Source organism: Myxocyprinus asiaticus, chromosome 6 (genome assembly GCF_019703515.2).
Source record: "Myxocyprinus asiaticus isolate MX2 ecotype Aquarium Trade chromosome 6, UBuf_Myxa_2, whole genome shotgun sequence".
In the NCBI taxonomy this organism is placed as follows: domain Eukaryota; kingdom Metazoa; phylum Chordata; class Actinopteri; order Cypriniformes; family Catostomidae; genus Myxocyprinus; species Myxocyprinus asiaticus.
This window is the reverse complement of record NC_059349.1, coordinates 35861779-35885541: the sequence shown is the minus strand read 5'-3', so window position 1 is coordinate 35885541 and position 23763 is coordinate 35861779. Positions and strand designations below refer to the sequence as shown.

Here is a 23763-nt window from a genome sequence, read left to right as displayed (position 1 = left end):
GCAAAGGTGTTGGGTGTTGCCCAGCCCGCTGCTCTGCAGATGTCTGCCAAAGAGGCGCCTCTGGCCTGGGCCCAGGAGGCCGCCACACTCCTGGTGGAGTGGGCTCGTAACCCCTTGTCCTGAGCCTGATATGCCATCGTGATGGCGTCGATGACCCAGTGGGCGATCCTCTGTTTGGAGACAGTGCTTCCTTTCTGCTGTCCACCAAAGCAAATAAAGAGCTGCTCAGAGCTTCTAAGGCTCTGCATGCGATCCAAATAGATGTGTAAAGCTCGCACCGGACACAGCAACGCCAAGGCTGGGTCTGCCTCCTCCTGGGGCAGCGCTTGCAGGTTCACCACCTGATCCCTAAAAGGAGTCTTGGAAACCTTGGGCACATAGCCCGGTCAGGGTCTCGGGATCACGTGAGAGTAACCCGGACCAAACTCCAGGCACAATTCGCTGACAGAGAACGCCTGCAGGTCCCCTACCCTTTTGATGGAAGTGAGTGCAGTCAGGAGGGCAGTCTTCAAAGAGAGTGCTTTAAGCTCAGCTGACTCCATGGGCTCAAAGGTAGCTCCCTGTAGACCCCGAAGGACTATGGAGAGGTCCTATGAGGGGACGAGGTGTGGTCTGGAGGGATTCAACCTCCTAGCACCTCTCAGGAACCTGATGATCAAGTCGTGCTTCCCCAAATACTTACCATCTACTGCATCGTGATGCGATGAAATAGCAGCTACATACACCTTCAGGGTGGAGGGGGACAGCCACCCCTCCAGCCTCTCCTGCAGGAAGGAAAGCACTTCGCGTTGAGAAGAACACCACTTAGCGAACATATGCCACTTCAAGGCATACAGGCGCCTCGTAGTGGGAGCCCTAGCCTGAGTGATCGTGTCTACCACTTAGGTGTTCCGCGTCCCATCCAGGGGCCAGACGTGGAGATTTCAGAGGTCTGGTCGTTGGTGCCAGATGGTGCCCCGTCCCTGAGAAAGAAGGTCCTTCCTCATGCAAATTCCACTCGCCAATTCTCATTGGCCTTTTTTCAAAAAAGCAGAGGTGTTTGGGGCTCCCATGAGTGACCCCTAGTGTCACTACATCAACACAACGTCGAGTGAGTGACAGATAGGGAACACATGCTTTCTTATTTATTTATTTAGTTCGTTTTTCATTTTTTGAGAAACGGACTTCACTCGGAAACTGGAGCGCACACATGCCCATACATTGAACAACATTTCCAGCTTCAGCCACTGGGGGCAGTGGTTCGAATTTCTGTAAAAACTGACTGATTTCAGCAGCAGAACTTTCTGCCTACTTTTGCCGATTTCACAAAGACAAGATAGCAATAAATAAATAAATAAAATAAAAACTATTCTCTGCTGTATTTTAAAAGACATTTAGCTGTTAATTTTTTGCTTTTGCTTGTGTCAACAATTTTGCTCTTTGCTGTGTTTTCTGTAGACACAAAACTGTGCAAAGTGTTGTGAGGTTTACAAAGCAAATAGAATTGCAATGCTTCTGGCACAAACAGAGACCTAGCTAGCTTATTTTTATCAAATCCAGGCAGAGTAGACAAATGATATGCAGAAAATGTTCCAGTTGGAAGCAGGAAAAAGCTCTCAGTTGTGATGAATAAGAATAGTTGTCAGCCATACACGAGAGGAATGCTGAACTCATCATATCCAACTTTGGTATAAATGAACTTGATTCAGCTGTAAAATTATCTAGTATATGTTGTGAAACATGCTCATTTTATGCCATATTTAATTAATCATAATATCAGTAACATGTTGTTTTGAGACAAGAGACATTAACCTCCATTGCATTATGTGTCCTGACAAACTTATCAGCCTCACCCCCTTAATAATTGTCAGCAGTAACATGTTTAGCCAATTTGAATTTGTTAACACACTAAATGCAAAATGTCCCGTTCAGCCAATAAATTCTTGTCGAGGCAACTGCAGAGTTTGTGTTCAGCAATTTAAGAAATGTGTCACTATTTCATGCTTACAAATGGCTTTATACAACTCACATGAAGTAAATTTCAGCAAGCACTTCATAAAGCCATCTTTGCCCCTGAAGAGAACATCTTGAAAAGCAAAAAAATTACATGCAATAGTTTAAAAATAAATGCACAGATCTCAACACCTAACACAAACCTTGATAACGGTGACAATCAACAAATATAAAGTAAAAAGATGAACACAACAAATAACTAACAGTAATGACAAAAACAACAACAACAGCATAAATTAAGTAAATGAACAGCAAAACAATAAGCCTATAGCACAAACCATACAATATATTTTATTCATGCTGCAATCTATGCTGGGAGCTTGCAAATCAGCAACATTGTTTAATACGAAATTGTTTGCTCAGACAACTTTGTTAGGCTAGATGGAACAACATTTGGGGAAATATTGTTGGACTAACAAGTGTTTATAATATATATATATATATATATATATAATTTATTTATTTATTTTTCTCAAGATTCAAAGTAATTAATATTTCTTGGTATCTGGGATTTAAAAAGCCCTGTATGCTGGATAAATTTTGTTCTCCATTTTTCAGACTGACCACACCATGAATTTGGCTACAGGAGTTAAAAGGTTTTGCTGCTAAAATCGCTCTGTGCTTACCGAAATTCTAACTACTGCATGCAGTCCCTAGTGGCCAAAGCTTGAAGTGCTGTTGGAGAAATTCCCACAGGGTGCCGACAAAAGTGAGCTGTATTTTTAGTTGTAACTGATATAATTCAATCAACAGGAAATCATATTTTATTGACCATACCCCCTAACCTAAACTCCGATCCTAAACAAAACTGTCAGGAGTAAAAATGTAATATTAGAGCACATATGCAACCTCAGAATCACCCTCACCATTGTTTACATGAACTCGACTACTTCCTAATTTTCATGGGACCAGAACCCATGTTGCAGATATTACCAGTAGCACAACTAGGTGATCATAGTTGAATTGATGCAAAAATGTCTGATGAGAATAAATGCTTGTCAGTAATGGGATTTCAGGGTGCATGAACATTTGGAAGCAGCATGTTGATTTCCTTTCATTTTTATTTTTATTTTTTTCAGTGTAAGTTTTATGTCTGCAAGAGAGACTTTGGAAAACCCTCTCAGCTGTTCCTGTATGTCATAGAATACTATTTTCCATAAAGGATATGGGACTTTTTCAAGAATTTCACCAATCTGTCATCTCTTTTTTTAAATCAACTGACTTCAAATCAAGTGTCTACCTTGTCGGTATGCATGGATGCACAGAGTTTTAACATTTTATTTTCCTTCAATGCCCAGGATATCTGGCACTAACAAGACACTAAGCTGACAAGAACTCACTTTTGCCTTTATTGTATAAAGAACAAGATACAGATCCCTTAAAATACATTGTTAGTATAAATTCAGTTTGCCAGGAGTCACAACACATTTGTAGCAAACAAATTTGGCTAAAGCACTGGGAGAAAAGCATTTTCGCTTTCATTAGCCATCCTGTCCCTCCAGGGCTCACAGAGCTCAGTCTATCCTTTAGTCCCTGAACACTCTCCCTCTCTCTCCCTCTCCCTTCCACTCTTCTTTCTCGACACATCACTGTGGGCTCAGCCAATCAGAGAGCAAGGGGTGTGGCCACTGGTCTCAGTTGGACAGAGCTAGTTGAAAAGAAAGAGATGCTTTCCTGAAAGACTTGGAGTAGCTCTCCTCTGCGCAAGGCTCACCATTCTGGGGCTTGGCAGTGAGTGATGACTACAGCACGGGCAGCTCAAATCTAGCTCTACCACTACTCTGGCATAAACATACTGAGACTGTCAATGGATATCACAGATTAACCATGGCAGGTGCAGTTTCTGTACTTGGAAAAAGCTGGATAATGCATACAAATTGAAGGAAACAGCAGCTTTGTATGGATTTACCATATTAAGCCACATCTCTGCTTTTATCCTGCTTGCTTTTGTGTAATATAAAGTGATCAAGGGGATCAGAAATGCACCTCTGATTTTTATTTATTGATTTGGTTTGCCAACAAATATCAGAAAGCTGGGACTTTTCATCCTACAGTACTGGCTTCGAAAGTTACATTTTTATTCTATTTTTAATCGTTGCCTTGAACTGAGCAAACCAAGAGAAAGAGGGGGGGAAAAACTAATGGTTAACCATATTTTTATTCTTCGTGCCACATGCATAAAGAACTGTGCCTAAAAGGACTGCACTTTGTTGCACTCTCTTTGAAGCAAGAAGGTGGGTCAATACAATGCCTGGATTACCCTTTTGACTGCCCATTAAAACCACAGCGGAGGAGGTAAAGGGACAGCACGGGGCTGAGTGAGTAGGAGCTGCATTCCTCCACTTAAGAGAATCAAACATCCTGATTGTCGTTTCAAGCTGATCGGACACTGTAGAGACAAGAGTGGAACCACCCTTCACGGTCTGGGTGAGTACTCTTTTACAGTTCACTGGACACACCATCTATACTGGGTTATGTCACTTCACTAAGCTCATTCTGTTATAGTTACAGTGTGAGAATCTGTTCTCCGTAATAATGTGACTTTAACATAAGCACCAGAACTTCGTTTTGGATTTAGAAAAAGAGATTCAATTTAAGTAGAGGCGACATTTAAGTCATTAAACCACAGAGGCAATTGATTGCTCTAATTTAAATGATAATGTGTGTGGTACAAACAGTGGTTCTATTTCACAACAAATATTTTCACCAATAGGCAGGCTTATTTTGCATTTATTTTCTTATGTGTGTGTATGTGTGCGTGTGTGTGTGTGTGTGTGTGCGTGCGTGCGTGCGTGTGTGTGTGTAAATGTAAGTTATTTCTGGTTACCCCGAGTTAATTTTGGAATATTCTGCCTACTGTAGCTAGTACATAATGATGAGTTTATACTATAAATATTGCTGTCTTGGCTTGCTGTTATCATGACTGGTGTAGCAGCCTTCTACAGGGCATTTGCCTTCATCTCATTAAACTGAATTTAATTTCATCCCACAATGCTTTCTCGAACTAAATCTGGAGCTTGCTCCAAGAGTTTCCAGTTCCTTGCACAACGACAAGCACCCAGAGGGGTGCTCTCAAAACATGGAAGAAGTCTTTTGCTCCCTTTCCAAACTTTTTTCTCACTCTGAAGCTTTTGAACATAAGTATGAAAAAAAAAAAAAAAAAAAAAAAAGCATGAGCAGCAGCAGCAAAGAGATGAAACAAAACCACCCCACAGCTACTGTGACTCAGGATGGCTTCCTCGCAGTCTGGCTTGGATGTCTGCCTGGACACTATGAGCAGCCGACCAGAGAAGGACTGATGTGTAGGATGGAACCACTTCTGTCTTCTCGTTCTTTGATGTTTTGGTTGTGTAGATCTTGTATTTTGCACTTGTCTGAGGGCACATGTGGTGCAGTGTGCTAAGAGACTGCACAAACAGTCCATTGTCTCACATATGTAAATTAAGCCTCTTTCCTCACTCTGGCAGTGGCGGAGCAGAAGCACGCTGACGATTCCAATGTTGTAGGAGAATACCCCTTTCTGTCAAAATAAAAAGCAGCTTTCTTTTTAATCTGTTGCAGAAATATTTAAACAGTTCTTGGTCTACCCCATCAAACATCTTGCTCTCCCTCCTTTTTTGGATTAACAGTAGGTTACAATTTTAATCATTTTGGAAAGCAGATTTCTGGTGTAGCTTTGCCATAGCTTCACAACAAATGAACCAGGACATCTTTTTGTGGCCAGAATAGAATTTTGAGCCACATTATTTAGCAGTGCCCAAAACTTTAAATACATATTATATATTGTTTACACCTACCTGGTACTCAGGCATTCACAATTTTGCCACAAAAAGCTATCGGAAACCAACAGGCCAACTGTATTTAATAGAAAATTAACTGTTTGGAGAAAGGCAAATAGGCTGATAGCACTTTTTCAGTTCTTCAAACAGCAGTAACCAGAGTGCAGACTCGTGCAGATTTGATTCTTTATGATGCCTGCAGAGGGAGCAATGCACAACTCTTGAAACAAGCACTCTACAACCTCACACAAACAGAATCGTATTCACATCACCAGCCCCTTAAAGGAATTGAAATTGAAAAATGGAAATTCTCTTATCATTTAATCAATCTTGTGTCCTTACAAACCTATATTACTTTATTTCATCCAGGGAATACAAAAGTAGATGTCAAGTAGAATGTTAGTCTCAGTCACCATTCACTTTCTTTGTATGAAAAAATGAAAGTGAATGGTGATTGCTGCTAACATACTGCTTAACATACCTTTTTGTGTTCCATGGAAGAAAAAAGTAATAATAGGGTTGGAACAACATAAGGGTGAGTAAATGATAACAGAATTTGCATTGTTGAGTTTCATATCCCTTTAAAACCATAAATAATACTGTTATGCCAAAGCCATTGAATAAAAGACATAGCTTCCAGTAGGAGATTACCAAATGATTATCAGCTTACAATACTGATCCTGTTATTGGAGATTTTCACAAAGGTCTATCCATCCAGTTTGTCATCTAAACATTATCGATTTCCTCTGAATCTGTCAAGAAAGATTTAATCCATGTAAGGTGAGGAGATGATGTGGAATATTTCTGCATCTGTGATGTGCAGACCTTTGTGATTGGGATACAAGCCCATGATGCTTCCCTAGTCCACACTCTCTCTGCTTACCAAGAAGCCTTCAGAGGTATTTGATGTGTAAAAGTGGAGAAATTGAACACAAAATTCAATTTCCAGTCCCGGAGGGAACACTTACAGTATGTGTATTTGTGTTTGTGTGCATACGTTTGTGTATATGGCAGTCGTTTGCTTTGTAAAGTTCTAAAAGAACTATCGATCTGCCCAAGCAATATTCACTGTCTCTGAAAAAACAAACAAATGTAAAGTGGATTCAAAATGTACTCTGAGGGGGAATTTACTAATAATGAATAGCGGCCACTGATTTCACTATTTATTTGCATGTGCTGTTTTACTAGCTATTTCACTAAAATAATTATGCAAATCAGGTATTTCATTTAATTATAAAATATTCCTGATCTTGTGGGTCGGTTCTATGAGTGCTAGGTGGTGGAAAATACAGCAGACTACCACAAATGACAATAGCTTAATTTAAATTCATTGCATGACATTGTTTTAGTGTGTATAGCACCTGGTTAAACTGGACTGGTGGTTAGTAAATAAGACGCTTTTTTTTTGTTTTTTTTTTTGTAGTGTATTTATCCCTGTATTTGTTTACTGAAATGGAAAAATACAAATATAATACTAGTTAGAGACTGTGTCTATCTGAAAAGCAATGATACTTCACAAAGGCAGAAGTGGAGAAAAATGTACTTCAAAAATATCTGCAGGTTATTGAAATTAAATCTCCCATTTATCTGTAGCCACTTGCCATGTGCAGAATGTGCCAACTTTATAATAGTCTTCGTCTGCTTTTATCAAACACCATTTATGCACCACTCTTGGTCATTTTATTCAATTTCAGTAATACAGAATAGTGGAATGTTTTGAAAAATAACTAGATGTTTAGAGAATTTAGCTGAATGTCTTAGGCTTGACTGCACACATGTGAAAGAGTTATAGAAAAGGTGGAGAGCATTAAAAATGTGTGTGAGCTGTATTGCAATGTGCAGATAATCATATGGGAAATACACTGACTTTACCCATATAAAATTCATACACATGCATGACAAATTCTGATGAACTTCTGTTGTCATTCACTTTGGAAATATATCTTTTTGGCTCATTAGCATGCCTAATTCCAAAATGCAAAATTCAAAATAACCAAAAAAAAAAAAAAAAAAACAAACAAAAAAAACCCTGTTAACCCCTGTTGCCCAAACTCCTTTGAACTGGTAAATGTTTCATGTAGAGAGTGTGGATACCAATCAAAGTTCAGAGTGCAAAATTGTGGGGCAGAATATTTTTATTTATTTATTTATTGCATATCCATGTCAACATTTTAATGCAAAACTCAATAAAAAAATTTGGGAATGGAAATATAATATCATGAATAAGAATAATAATAAGAATATATACTGTGTGTGTGTGTGTGTGTGTGTGTGTGTGTGTGTGTGTGTGTGTGTGTGTGTGTGCATGTTTATACTACATTGTGGGGACCAAATGTCCCCACAAGGATAGTAAAACCTGAGATCACCTACATTGTGGGGACCAGCCAGCGGTCCCCACGAGGGAAATGGCTTATTAAAAATACCAATAAAAATAATAAAATAATGTTTTTTTGAAAATGTAAAAATGCAAAAAGGTTTCTATGAGGGTTAGGTTTAGGGGTAGGGGTAAGGTTAGGGTTAGGGGATAGAAATTATTGTTAGATCTGTATAAAATCCAAAAAATGCATGGAAGTCTATGGAGAGTCCCCACAATGATATGAAAACATAGTATGTGTGTGTGTGAGTGTGTGTGTGTGTGTGTGTGTGTGTGTGTGTGTGTGTGTGTTTATATATATATATATATATATATATATATATATATATATATATATATATATATATATATACAGTACTGTACAAAAGTTTTAGGTACTTATGATGTTTCACAAAAACTTTTTTCTTAAGATGGTTATTTCTATCTTCAGCTTTAGTGTGTCAATAGGAAAAATACATTTTAGACTCCCAAACATTACTTTTGCAAATAGAAAAGATTAGAATAGAAGAACAGGGTGCTCTGCAAGAGATGGCATTGCCCCCACAGAGCCCCCCACTGAACATAGTGTCAGTCTGAGTTTACATAAAGAGACAGAAGCAATTGATACAGCCTAAATAGATAAAAGAACTGTGGTGAATTTTCCAAGAAGCTTGGAACATCCTATCTGCCCACAACAAAGAAAAACTGTGTCCAGGTGTACCTAGGAGAATTGGGGCTGTTTTAAAGGCAAAGGTGGCCACACCAAATATTGATTTAGCTTTTTTATGTTTACTGGACTTTGTATGATGTTAATTGATAAATGAAAACTATTTATGGCATTATTTCTGAAGACATCCTCACTATGCAACATTTTTCACAAGTGCCTAAAACTTTTGCACAGTACTGTATAATATATATATATATATATATATATATATATATATTTACACAGTATATACAAATTGAAGCTCAAATTTAACCTTTTTTTTGGTGCTTTTCAGTGTATCAAGATTGAATCCTAATCCTAACCTTATGAAACATTACACAACATGAGTTAAGCCTGATTTATACTTGATGCGTCCCCTTGTTCACGAGGATTTGCATGCACAAAGTGACATCATTGCATCGGTGCCCTGGCCTCCTTAAAGCTCAGTTTTGCGTGGTCGTGCACATGCCCTTTTTTTTTATTTTTATTTTTATTTTTTTTTTTACTATTCGTACAGTGCTTCAATCCCATTGGACGAATTCAAGGAAAGGGGCAGGTCAGATATGCCTTCACTTCGGAGCCATTGTAAAACTACTGCTAATAATGTTAAATGGACAATGTTTTCACTTTGAAATTATCTGATGCAGCTCCTCAGTTGTTCTTGTTTGGAAAGACAAGTAAGCCTACTGCATTTATCTACTACCTTTTGCACACTGACAAAAAAGGTCTAAACAATACACTGAATTATGTGTAACACTACAGAGATTGGAGCTGCGTAAATACAGTAAGTGCAGCGAGCAGTGCATGCAGACTATTTAATTAATTAAATCGCAGCATTCCCGGTTTGATATTCGCACTACGTAATATCACGATTGCGATTTTACACTATACCAAACCATATGTTTAACATTTTGTCCATAGCTTTTACACGGCATTCACCATAACTAATAGAGGTAAATTTATAAGCCAGCTTTTCAGTGAAGTCTCATTGGTGTCCAGGATGACAAAATTAAGTCTTTCATGTTAGTTATCATATGGTGTATTATGTCGCTCATTAGATAAGCTTCAGTAGTTTTCAGTCTAATTTAAATGGGGAATCCCTAGTCTACTTGTTTAATGGCAGGGACATTTAATTTAAATTAATTGGGTAATTCCCTCCCCAGACCAAAGTAAAGGCACTATGATAAAAGGGCATCTGTTTGCAGACTCCTCAAATATGAAGCTAGGTTGCTTTGATAATGGAGGATTCTGATTCATCTCCTTTAGCTACACAAAATCCACAGTTGTTATGAAATCCATAATTGTAGTAGCAGTTAGGACAACTCTCTGAGACAGATTAAAGATTTTTATTGATTATAATGACAGTGAAGTAAGCTTAGTCTTGGTGGACTAGATCTGCTTTACGCATGCTGCTGCTGCTGCTGTTGGCACAAAAACATGATGCTGCTGAGACAGAAGAGACATGCTGCTGCTGCTGCTACTGTACCAACATCAAGGTAAAGCAGATCTAGACGGGTGATGCTGGGGAGGTGGAGGGATGATGCTACACATACTGCGCTGCTGTAGCCATTTCCTGGTGTACTGTGTGAGGTGAGTAGCAGCTTTAAATATTTTGACACAATGGAAAAGCTTCTGATTGGGTGTGTAGGACGAGGTGCACCTGTTCGACCTATCAGCCATGCCATGTAGAGTTTCCTAACTGAACATACTTGTCATTAGTAGTAGTAATAGTGGTAGTAGTATCGGCAAATGAAATAAAAACCTTGAAATCATTTTCTTAGTGGACAGTTCAGTGGCTGGTTCTTATCTTTTTCAATTTAAATACTTAATTAAATTACAAGTTGTAAAATGTGTCAAAACAATTAGAATTTTGTGCACAGAAAATATTTTTCTAAACTGTCTAAACTGTCATAACAGGTCTATATTGGTGAAAATAATGTGAACACTGCAGCGCTTAGATTTCTCCCGGTTTGGATTTGATTGGGTGATTTCACTGCCTATTAAGCCATTCGCAGCCCATCCTGTTATGCGGTATGCATAGCCACATTTCCGAGTTAATGATGAAGAAAAATGGGAATACTCCTTGCCTGCTGGCCAAGGGGCCAAGGGGAAAATGATTTATTTGAAAAAAGAGTCAAAGATCAAAGGCAATGACTAACCAGGATGCAACAAACTCCCACTGCAGTCTATCACAGAATGAGTCTCTGCCAATCAGTCCTAGCAACAGGGTCCTCTTCTTGTTTTAATTGGTTGCTGTGTACCGGCCGGCTTTTGCAGACCTCAAGCTGGAGGGCATTGTGTGTGGTGGCAGGGTCAGCAATCACACCGCCTTTGCTGTTCTCACTGCAAAGGAAATTTGTCGCAGGGAAAGTTAGTGAAATCATACAATGCAATGTGGCAATGGTCATGACTATTCATAATGGCTGTCTTAGCAAGGAACCTATATCATCAAAACATGTCCATCAATGTTGTAATGTAATTCAGGCCTCTCAGTAGTCATGATGTGAAGCCATTTTAAAGATCTTCAAGTCAAACAACACCACAAAGATACAGTACGTATCTTCAAGACAATGGCTATCTTTGTAACAGGATACTAACATACTACTCTTACCATGTCTGCAGTATACTGTATATTATGCATTCTGTGCACAGTCTGAGAATTTTCTGTATGCACAGAATGAACAAAACAGAATTTTAGCTGCAATTTTTAAAATCAATTTTTTACTATTTTCACTAAAATTGAAAACAACCATTTTGATTTACAAGTTGATAATGGGTGCGATTCACATGCAACAAAATAACATTAAATGACAACAATGCAGCCTATTACTGTTTTACATTTTTATTGTGGAATAATGCCATTTCCAGCCCAATCTGACTCTGGCATGTGGCAAAATTTTTAAACAATCGTGGCTGTTCCGAGGTCAAATGTCCACTGTGTGATGCTAAAACGTCCTGGTTACTTTCGTAACCTCCGTTCCCTGATGGAGGGAATGAGACGTTGTGTCGATGTAGTGACACTAGGAGTCCCTCTTGGGAGCCCGAAACACCTCTGCTTTTTGAAAAAAGGCCAATGGGAATTGGCGAGTGGAATTTACATGCCACTCCCCCGGACGTACGGGTATGAAAGGAGCTGGTATGCAACCACTCATTCAGGTTTTGTGCTGAGGAGCCGAGACAAGGTCCCGGCCATTTCAGCGGGTAGTTCAGTGTTGTGGCAAGAGGGACACAACGTCTTGTTCCCTCCATTAGGGAACGGAGGTTACGAAAGTAACCAGGACGTTCCCTATCTGTCACTCACTCAACGTTGTGTCGATGTAGTGACACTAGGGGTCCCTATACAAAACGCCACAACTAGCTGAACTGTTAAGTGGACTGGCCGTGCAAGACGGGCAGACCGCTGTGTGCCTCGTAGCCAGCGCACCAGGCCGTCACGTAACCTCCTCCAATGCTCTTATGAGCATCGAACAGTCCTTCGGGAACAAGTCAACTGCCCAAAAAATAGGGACAGGCTAGCTCAGCTGTGGCCTCTTTTCCTCTTTTTTCTCTCCAGAGTGGAATTTGTTAACTGACTGGGGGCCATAAATGTCTACATCGGGGGGGGGGTCACTCCCAAGGGGAAGACACCACAGAGACCACACCCCACCCAGAGAAAAGGGGGGGGGTATTTTGAGTGGAGAAACAGCACATGGTCTTACCAAGTCTTGTCAGAAGTATGTCATGTGGAGAGGTCCCATGGTAGGTCCTACCCGAGGGGGGAGGAGTTTATACAAACATGGTGACAGGGGGCAGAGGGGCCTCTGCCCAAGGAAGACACAGTTTACCAACAAGGAAACGATTTAGCGGAAGATATCACATGGGGTCACCTACGGGGAACCAGCACATGTGGAGCACCTACCTACCTCAGTACAGGGCCTAATTAGCACACGTACTGGTCCAGCAGTGAGTTTCTCCACAAACTCGTCTGCCACAGGGCTAAGGAGGAAAGTCATCCAGGGATCACAGCTTGTGAACACGACTGGGAATCAAAAGCACACATCTTCACCTCAAGGGAGGGGAAAGGTGCTATGCGCAAGCAGTACACCCGGCCAGCTGTCCCGAAACTTACCTGCTCGTACCTGACAATACACGGGATGAAACCGGCTCAACCCGGAGATTGTAGAACCTTGCAAAGGTGTTGGGTGTTGCCCAGCCCGCTGCTCTGCAAATGTCTGCCAAAGAGGCGCCAGGGCCCAGGAGGCTGCTACACTCCTAGTAGAGTGGGCTCGTAACCCCATGGGGGGCAGCACGTCCTGAGCGTGATATGCCATCATGATGGCGTCAACGACCCAGTGGGCGATCCTCTGTTTGGAGACAGTGCTTCCTTTCCGCTGTCCATCAAAGCAGACAAAGAGCTGCTCGGAGCTTCTAAAGCTCTGCGTGCAATCCAAATAGATGCGTAAAGCAGGCACCGGACACAGCAACGCCAAAGCTGGGTCTGCCTCCTCCTGGGGCAGCGCTTGCAGGTTCACCACCTGATCCCTAAAAGGGGTCGTGGGAACCTTGGACACATAGCCCGGTCGGGGTCTCAGGATCACGTGAGAGCTCCTCATCCTCCCTGACCTTGCACAGGGTCTGTGCAAGTAGGCTTACTGGGGGAAACGTGTATTTGCATAATCCCTGGGGCCAGCTGTGTGTCAGTGCATCTATACCAAGGGGTGCCTCGGTCAGGGCGTACCAAAGCGGGCAGTGGGAGGATTCCAGGGAAGCAAACAGATCTACCTGTGCTCGACAAAATAGACTCCAAATCAGCTGGACCACCTGGGGTTGGAGTCTCCACCCTCCCCTGAGCGTAACCTGTCGTGGCAGCGCGTCCGCTGTGGTGTTGAGGTTGCCCGGGATGTGAGTGGCTCGCAGCGACTTGAGGCACTGCTGACTCCAGAAGAGGAGACGGCGGGAGAGTTGTGATATGCAACGGGAGCGTAGACCACCTTGACAGTTGATGTATGCTACCGTTGCTGTGTTGTCCATCCGGACCAACACGTGTTTGTCCTGGATCAATGGCTGGAACCTCCACAGGGCAAGCAGTACTGCCAACAACTCTAGGCAGTTGATGTGCCAACGCAGCTGCAGGCCAGTCCAGGAGCCAGCGGAGGTCCGTTGCATACGGTGCCCCAGCCCATCTTGGAGGCATCTGTCGTAACCACGACGCACCTGGAGACCTACTCTGAGGAACCCCTACCCATAGAAATGCAAGGTCAGTCCAAGGGCTGAAGAGGTGGCGACAGATCGGCGTGATGACCACACAATGTTTCCCGCAGTGCCATGCCCATCTCGGGACTCGAGTCTGAAGCCAGTGCTGAAGCGGTCTCATATGCATCAACCCGAGCGGTGTGGCCACTGGTGAGGATGCCATATGCCCCAGGATCCTCTGAAAAAGTTTCAGTGGAACCGCTGTCCTCTGTCCGAACGCCTTCAGACTGTTCAGCACTGACTGCGCTCATTCATGGGGCACACCATCATCGAGACTGAGTCCAACTCCAAGCCGAGAAAAGAGATTCTCTGAACCGGGAAGAGCTTGCTCTTTTCCCAGTTGACCCGAAGTCCCAGTTGGCTGAGGTGTGTGAGCACCAGGTCCCTGTGTGCACACAACACATCCCGAGAGTGAGCTAGGATTAGTCAGTTGTCGAGATAGTTGATGATGCGGATGCCCACTTCCCTTAGTGGGGCAAGGACTGTCTCTGTGACCTTCGTGAACATGCAAGGGGACAAGGACAGGCCGAAGGGGAGGACCTTGTACTGGTATGCCCGGCCCTCGAAAGCAAACCGCAGGAAGGGTCTGTGTTGAGGTAAGACCGAGATGTGGAAGTACGCATCCTTCAGGTCTACCACCGCAAACCAATCTTGATGCCGGACGCTCGTTAAAATGCGTTTTTGCATCAGCATCTTGAATGGGAGTCTGTGCAAGGCCCGGTTCAGTACTCGCAGGTCCAAGATTGGCCGCAACCCACCACCTTTCTTCGCTACAATGAAGTAGGTGCTGTAAAACCCCTTCTTCATCTCGGCCGGAGGGACAGGCCCTATCGCACCCTTCCTTAGAAGGGTACCAATCTCCGCATGCAAGGTAGTGGCGTTCTCGCCCTTCATTGAGGTGAATCGGAAGCTGCTGAACCTGGGCGGGCGCCTGGCGAACTAAATCGCATAGCCGATTCGGACAGTCCGGGTCAGCCATCGCGACGGGTTGGAAAATGCAAGCCACGCGTCCAAACTCTGGGCAAGGGGGACCAAGAGGACAATCACGTCGGACGTACCGGCGGGTGGGGCCTCGCGGCGGGTCGGAGTCTGAGGCATCACGTCAAGGGGTCTCGAACCCCATGGCCGTTCTGAGTCCAGGGACATCGAAGCACTTACCTGGCTCCTGACGCCCACCATAAGGTTGGTCGAGGAGGGGGGAGGAGGAATATCATCCCCGCAGTCCGTCGGAACCAACCCAGTGTGGGCATGTTTGTGCCACAGCTGGGCGCACAGGGGCTGGGGGTCCGCCGCTGGAGCACCAAACCTGCCAAAATGGGATGGTGGATGGCGGTCATGATGACGGCAAAGCCCTTGACGGTGTCGCCAAACAGGCCAACCTGGGAGATGGGGGCGTCAAGGAACCGTGCCTTGTCAGCCTCTCTCATGTTGACCAGGTTGAGACAAAGGTGGTGTTCCTGGACCACCAGGGTGGACATCGCCTGCCCGAGAAACAGCGCCGTGACCGTCATCGCCCGGAGAGCGAGGTCGGTCACCGAGCGCAGTTCCTGCATCAATACTTGGTCAGAATTACACTCGTGCAGCTCTTTTAGTGCCCTGGCTTGGTATACCTGCAGGAGAGCCATGGCGTGCTGGGTGGAGGCTTGCCTGTCCAGTGCCACTGCAGGCCTTAGTCACCAGATGATGTAACCCTACAGGCACTGGATGGGGGTCTCAGGTGGCTTCGCCAGGTGGTGGCATTTTGCGGGCACAGGTGCACCACAACCGCCTGATCCTCCTGGGGAATTGCCGAGTACCCCCTGGGGTAGTGAGAGCGGAAAAGCTCAGAGACCGGGTCCGGGTAGTGAAAAGTGCCCGCCGTGACCTCATGGGCTCCTTATGCACCTCCAGGAAGAAAGGGACCGGGGCGGGGCGTGGCCATGAGTGGTGCTCCTCGCCCAGGAACCAATCGTCAGGCTGCGAGGGTTTGGGGGGGGTGGAGGGTTCCACTCCAGCCCGACACATGCAGTCGATTCAGGCTGTGACTAGGCGACCGCACCCGAAGGTGGGAGCCCAGTCGAGTCCTCAGCATAAGACTGTACAGCCCACTCTCCGATGCTGCAATCGAGAGCTCATCCACTTCGTGAGCACCGAAACGAGATCGCGAACTCGCCCTGAGATGAGCCGGCGGTCTCATCCCAGTGGGGCAAACGAGCGTACTGGGGAATGGGAGGTCCGTGGGGAGTTACCTGGTGGAGTGGCTCTCATTGGGGTCCCCAAATCACCCCCAGTGCTAACCGACGTGGCCTCAAACCCGTAGGTAGAAGGACCGAGGCGGGGAGCCGCTGGGGTGGTCTTTCCCTCTAACGAAGGAAAAACCGTGACCGCAACGTTGCCATTGTCACGCTCTCGCAGTGAGAACATGACCCATCCACGAATGCTGTCTCCGTACGTAAGACCGCGATCGTGGCCATCGGAAGTGGAGAGGTAATGACCACAACCAGGAAATACACACAAACAGAGAGGCATCTTTAAAAAGACGCTCTCCGTTAATGCCACTCTTTTAGAAGGGAAAATGTACTCTTTCAGTAGGAAAAATATATTCTTTTAGCTGCTGAAGCACCCAGGGGTGTTCTCTGCACTTCACCAGTGCAAGAGGGGGAGAAGCCGCTGCAATGCGCCATAAATCCAACAGCTTTTCGAGGTGAATGGATTGGCAGAGTAATTCAGCTCGCTGAACACAACCGCTCGGCTCCAAAGAGAAAATCTGAATGAGTGGGTGCATACCAGCTCCTTTTATACCAATATGTCCAGGGGAGTGGCATGCAAATTCCACTCGTCAATTCCCATTGGCCTTTTTTCAAAAAGCAGAGGTGTTTGGGACTCCCAAGAGTGACCCCTAGTGTCACTACATTGACACAACATCGAGTGAGTGACAGATAGGGAACTGAGTTTTAAGCTGAGCTTTTTAAGTTTAATGGAATGCTCTATCAAATTTGAATATCCTACCTTAAACCTTAAACCTAAACCTGATAGTGTCATAAAAAGCAAATGTGAGATAAAACACAGATGAGGTTTTAAGATTAATGAACTATCGAGTTTAAATGAACAAAACCAACCTCCTTACCCTAAACCTAACCGATAGTGTCATCGAAGCAAATGTGAGATGAACAATACAATTTCTAAAGAAACCACTTAATTTTGTGGTGCTGTTATAACATTTTCAGCTCACTTTTCGACTTGTGTGCTCTTCAGGACTCATACCCATGTCCTTTGCACCGAAAGTGTAACACTCTATCCGTTGAGCTACCACGCAATTTGATCACACATGAACAAGCTTGCAAATGCAGTTATGTAATAAAAACATTAAAATGTATCGCTTCATGTGCTATAGTAGTGGTTCCCTACTTTTTTAAACTATGGCACCCCTTTATGGAGTTTTTTCCCCCCACTGCACCCCAACCACTGAAAAATAAATAAATAAACAAATATGTTTTTTTGAAAACACTCAGTTATTTAAAAAGTTTAATATTTATATAAATATTAACAAATTAAATAAAAACAATGTAGCCTTCAAGTGTTTCTAAAGTAAACATTGCTTCAAGCTTTTAAAATGGTTCAAGAGCCAGTAATAAAAGAGTAATAAAATAGAGAACAGAGTAAACAGTGCTTTAAGATTTTCAGTAACAGCAGCAATGTAACATTAAAAAGTAATCTAATGCAAAATACTTACATGGTTTGCATAATCTTTAATGTGTGATTATTAGATATTGATATTCTAATGGATATTTTAAATTGGTATGTTTATATTGACTCCATGAGGTCAGAGTATGACTGAGAAGCAAACCTGTCATTGAAATGTATTGATTCTGAATGAAAGGTACATTAAACTAATGTAAACTATCCCACACACTGAAGGTCATTGTCTTCTGGAGTGTTTCGTCAAAATAAAAGCCTCAGGGTTTTAGTTAAGAAATTACGACTGAAATACATAACTATTGTATTGAAATACAACATTTGTATGAAATAATGTGTAGATAGATAGATGTTTTTTGTTTCTTTACATATAAAAGAGTATCCCAAATCTGTTCCACAGAATAAGGTATAGATATTCTAAAATCATTAAGACAAAACTGTGGTATTGGATCAGGATCGGTATCAGTACTGAGAGTTCAGGTATTGGATCGAGAGAGAAAAAATGGTATCCTAATTTTATATAACTGCATGTTCATACTTGGATAACTTTTGGTAAAATATAGGCCAATTCACTTGTGACCATAAGCATTAGCACTGCAACTATAACACTATCCATTATTGCTGAGTGTGAAAATCGACTGGCTAAACTCTAGGAAAGGTAGACAGAGCAGTAGAGATGGAAGAATCATAGTATCATGCACCACAAGCCTGTCATGGTCTGTTTCCCAGTCCGCTGGTCTCTGGGAGGCAAGATGGATGGTTATGGTTATGGCCAACTCTCCTGGCATTTCACTCGGACCCCCTCTGACCTTTCCTTCCAGCAATGTGATGCACATAACCTATTGATCAACTCCTGACCACTGTCTCTCCGAGGACAAGTCCTGTATCAGTGTGCTATTTATGTTCAGTCGAATCTGAGACATGGGGATCAATGTTAGATTCATGGGCAACCTTGGTTTCTATAAATCCTTGGAGCTACTGGCATGTAAATACATGTGGCTTGAAACATAACGCTTGGTAGGGATTGATGCTTGCTTTTGTCAAGAGTGACGTCAAATTGTAAGTTGTAACCTTCCATAGAGAATTTGTAATTTGCATAATAATAATAATAATAATAATAATAATAATAATAATAATAATAATAATAAATAATAATAAAAATACAATTAATTGGTGAGCCATAAAGGGCAAAATCCTGAGTTCTATGCAGTTCTTTACTGACTTAACTGTGTATCATAATTAAGACTTGGTGTTCTTACTGGCATTCTGGGATGGTTCATTCCCTCAAATAGGTTTTAAAAATGTCTTCATTCTGTCTACTTTCCAATTGAGGGGTTTATCGAGTGTGCCACAAAATACTGTAAGAGCATTTTGTGCTTGGCAATCATAAAGAATTAATTTTGAGTTTTAATGAACGTAATGAGATGTAATAAAATAAATGAAAGACTTGAGAATTAAGCTATAGCTGTCTTAGTTCTGTACACCACTGTTACATATTTTTTGGTTGACTAGCAAAGCAACATGTACACACATCTACAGTTAAGAATACATTAATACAGTATATGACTAATTTAAAAAGGATGTTTAGAACTTACAAACATTACAATACTTTGTAGCTGTATTATATAAAGCTCAGAAATCCTTTAGTTCAAACTTCAGGATCAAAGATATGTAATTATTTTCATGAAGAAATCTTACTCTGCCTTGTCTTTTAATTTCTTGTATCCACTTGAAGCAGACTAGCTAGCTACCTTGTTGCTGATTTGTCGTAAAGGCTAAGTTCCTCATTTTGTTTCGTGATTTTGTTTTTGAAAAGGGTAGACATGACAGCTACATTATAGCCTATTGTATTCAATTTCTGTTAAATGACAAAAAGGAGAAGATGAAATGTCACATTCTGCATATTTTGTATAACATGTTTTACTTTGCCTCATTTATATTCATAGTAGCCTCAAGTGGCCTCTTTTTTTTTCTTTTTTTAAAAAGGTTGCTGGATTAGTTATTAATTAAATTGAGAATTAGCTTGATTATTGAGAGGGAAAACATGCACCTATCAGGTTATATTTCACAGTGGTATTAAAGACGTAAAAGAAAATGCATTAATTTATGGAAAGTGTCTGAAGGTATTTAGCTGTTCATGTTGTAGTCCAAAAACCTGGAAGATAATTCACCATGGGTGTTTAAATATAGGACTCCTGTCTTTGCATATATCTCATGCAGACAGTCACAGCATAGTTGCATGTGAGAACTGACTCATCTTGCAGAAGTCTGCATTTTTTTCTGTTTTTATTTCATCTGTGGGGTTCAAAAGAATGTGTACTGTCTTCATGTCTCCACCATTCCTTCAGTGGAGTTGCTCGGGCAGATGACTCATAGTTCCTCTCCCACAATACCTACAGGCATAAATCAGCCTCTGTGGGATTAAGCTAAAAGCGAGCAAGATTAAATGGCTCTTGCAACTGTCTTCCCATATATCTTATTGATATTCACATGGCTCTTTGCATGTTCCAGACTCACCTCTGCCTTCAAAGTCCAGAAGCTTTGCAAAAGGCAGCTGGCTCACTCTCTTATGGATGCGATATTCTGATAGTTCAAGATGTTACATAAACAGAGCCCACTGGCCCACTGAGCCAAGGGGAGTCTGAATGCAACTTCCAAAATAAAATAAAAATATATATTGATAAATTGCAGGATTATTATAAATGTTTAAATTTTTTAAGTGCTGTGGCCTTGAGCAAATTATTTGCTTTGAAGTTTTAAATTCTCAACAATCATCTACATTATCAACTTAACCTAATGTCGCTCCAAACTTCTTCTTCTTCTTCTTTTTTTTTTTTTTTTACCGTTGAACACCATTGGAGTTTAGGGCTGTCAGTACTGATTATTTTTGTTATCAAGTAATCTAACGATTATTCTGATGATTAATTGAATAATCTGAAAAATGTATTAACTCAGATTGCATAAAATTGTCGAGATGAAGTCATGTTTGGCTAAAATACTTTTGGTAGCCTATGTTTTGATGTACTCTACGACTGAGTAACAACAACAAAACATTTGTGCAAACAATATCTAAAGCAAACAGACACCCAAACCAGATATATAATATAAAAATGTATATAATTCCAGCTGACAGACTTTGTCCTCTCCATGTGTGCCCAACTTTTTTTTAATGCAAGATCACTTTTTCATTAACCTGTTCAACATGATCAACATGAAGTATGGGAAAACAGGCCATGGAATAAAATATTTTATCTTTTCAGAAGAATGTCTGGCCACCAATCTTGTTTATTGAGGATGAGTTACATTCATGGTTAAACAATTTTATGAAGATATAAAAGCCATTTATTAATTTTTTTATTTTATTTTTTTTTAACCCTCATGTTGTGTTCCGGTCATATTAACCCGAAGAGGATGAAAATGCTAGTTAATGTTATCCTATTGGACTAAAATTTACTGACTTTGCTCACACAGGGTATCACAACCACCCCCCCCCCCCACACACACACTTTTGGTGTTCCCAGTCAAAAGTGACCGGCCTATAAAAATTGTTTATAAATCTCTCATTATGCTATATTATCAGTTTATGCACCTCTGTTTTTGAGTGAAAAAAGCATTATTTGTGGATAATTTTGGCAATATTAAAGAAAATATGAAAACATTCTGTACTATTTATCACACTAGTGTGCTTTAATGTTTACCAGGAAGTTTGTTTTTAAATGCTTTTATTTTGTACAAAATGACACAAAGACACACTTGTGATGTTCCCGGTCAAAAATAACTGGCCATTGAAAATGAATGGGGGAGATCAAAAATAAGAGAAACATTGAGTGTTCAGGAGCATGTTCATGTTCATGTTCACATATGTGCATGTGTGCTTGCAAACATAAAGGCCTCGGACCTGTGCACACGCACATAAACACATGTGCACACACAAACACACACATGCTCACGCACAAACTCTTTTGAGTGTTACATGCTTTCTTTTTCACAAAGATGAACCTTATCCTACCCTGAACTGTATCCAACATCCATTCATCCATCCAACATTACCACACACACACACACACACACACACACACACACACACACACACACACACACACACACACCCCAGAACTGTCTTTGCCCCACAGTGAGCCCTCTCCAATAGAATCAATAGAATTGTGGTGTTCCTGGTCAAAGATGACTGGCCATTGAAAATGAATGGGGAAGATCACAAAAAAAACAGGACTTTAATTTTAAAATGCTTTTTTTTTATTTTTATTTTTTTAAAGAGGCACAAAGTAACACTTGTGGTGTTCCCTGTCAAATCTGACCATTGTGACAGAGAAAACTGGCCTAAGCCTATTTACACATTAACACTGTCATATAAAGAACATTTCATGAAACAAAAATACCAACACTGTTCATATTTCTGTTATATTTTCTAATCAACAACAAACCAAATCAACGGACACCTGGTGGCTTGGTGTCCTCATGCACATGACTGATAATAGCTTTTTGCTTGTGCCTTTCAAATGTGTGTTCTGCATTTGAAACACACAATGCTTGATGAAAGAAAGATCATCAAAGAAAGATTCTACTGGAGAGAGTTCACTGTGGGGCAAAGACAGTTCTGGTGTGTGTGTGTGTGTGTGTGTGTGTGTGTGTGCGTGTGCGTGTGTCGTGTGCGTGTGCGTGTGCGTTTGTGTTTGTGTGGTAATGTTGGATGGATGAATGGATGCTGGATGCAGTTCAGGGTAGGATAAGGTTCATCTTTGTGAAAAAGAAAGCATGTAACACTCAAAAGAGTTTGTACGTGTGCATGTGCATGTGTGTGAGTGTTAGTGCACATGTATATGTGCATGTACACAGGTCCAAGGTCTTATTTTTGCAAGAACACATGCACATATGTGAACATGAACATGCTCCTGAACACTCAATTGTTCTCTTATTATTGATCTCCCCCATTCATTTTCAGTGGCTGGTTATTTTTGACTGGGAACACCACAAATGTGACTTTGTGCCATTTTGTACAAAATAAAAGCATTTCAAAACAAACTTCCAGGTTAAACATTAAAGCACACTAGTGTGATAAATAGTACAGAATGTTTTCATATTTTATTTAATACTGCCAAAATTATCCACAAATAATTCTTTTTTTCATTCAAAAACTGAGGTGCATAAGCTCAGGTCAATGAGGCCTATGATCAATAAGCTCCAAAAAGAAATACAAAATCTGTGCTATATTGAAATAAAACAAGTTGACAAAAAGATCTAATCCAATATTTGGTGATAATATAGCATAACGAGAGATTTATAAGCAATTTTTTATAGGCCAGTCATTTTTGACCGGGAACACCAAATTAGGTAAAATATTTCAACACAGCACAAGGGTTAACTATCACTGCTAACTATCTGTAACTTTCATCAAGTCCAACTGACATCTTTTTCATGACATTATTTTATGTTGCTTCATAAAAGCCTATATTGCAAATGACTGTGTGGATAAATAGGTTAAGAGTGCATTCCAATGTGGGGTTTTTTCTGCATTCAGCATGATCCGTGTGGCAACGAAAGGCTCAATTTCTCTCCCGCATGCAGTTTACCTATTAACTTACTGTGCTTTGTCCAGCAGGTCTGTGAAAACTGGATGTCATCTTTTCAATTGCTGGTGCATTGCTGAAGTAATATTATGACAACAGCGTTTTTTCAGAAAAATCTAAAGTAAGTGCTCTAGCACAGCTGACATCTTGTCATTGTGTTTGGACACTTACCTGTGGACTGCATTACTTCCGCCTTATTTTTGATTTGTCGATTCGGCAATTTTGTAATCTAGGACTTTTTTTTAATTGAGTAATCCAATTAAATCGAGTAACCGTGGCAGTCCTAAAGGAGTTATTATCAAAGCTGCTCTTTTCCATGCAACAGCCATGCATGGTGATCACTGGCTTTCAAGAATTGTGCTTGGTTAAAAAATGAATAAATAAATATATTTTATAAATTATATATAATTATAATAGGCAAAATAAATGGTAAGGATTTTT

General features: G+C 41.4%; 1 protein-coding gene across 1 annotated transcript in view; it reads left to right on the top strand.

Moving 5' to 3' along the window:
- Nucleotides 1–3680: 3680 nt before the first annotated feature.
- The window catches only part of LOC127442221 (BMP/retinoic acid-inducible neural-specific protein 3-like), a 180051-nt gene continuing 159968 nt past the window's right edge, over nt 3681–23763 (top strand). Inside the window, exon 1 of the mRNA XM_051700090.1 lies at nt 3681–4419. The gene's annotated coding sequence lies outside the window, so the exon portion shown is untranslated. The remainder of the gene's footprint in view (nt 4420–23763) is intronic.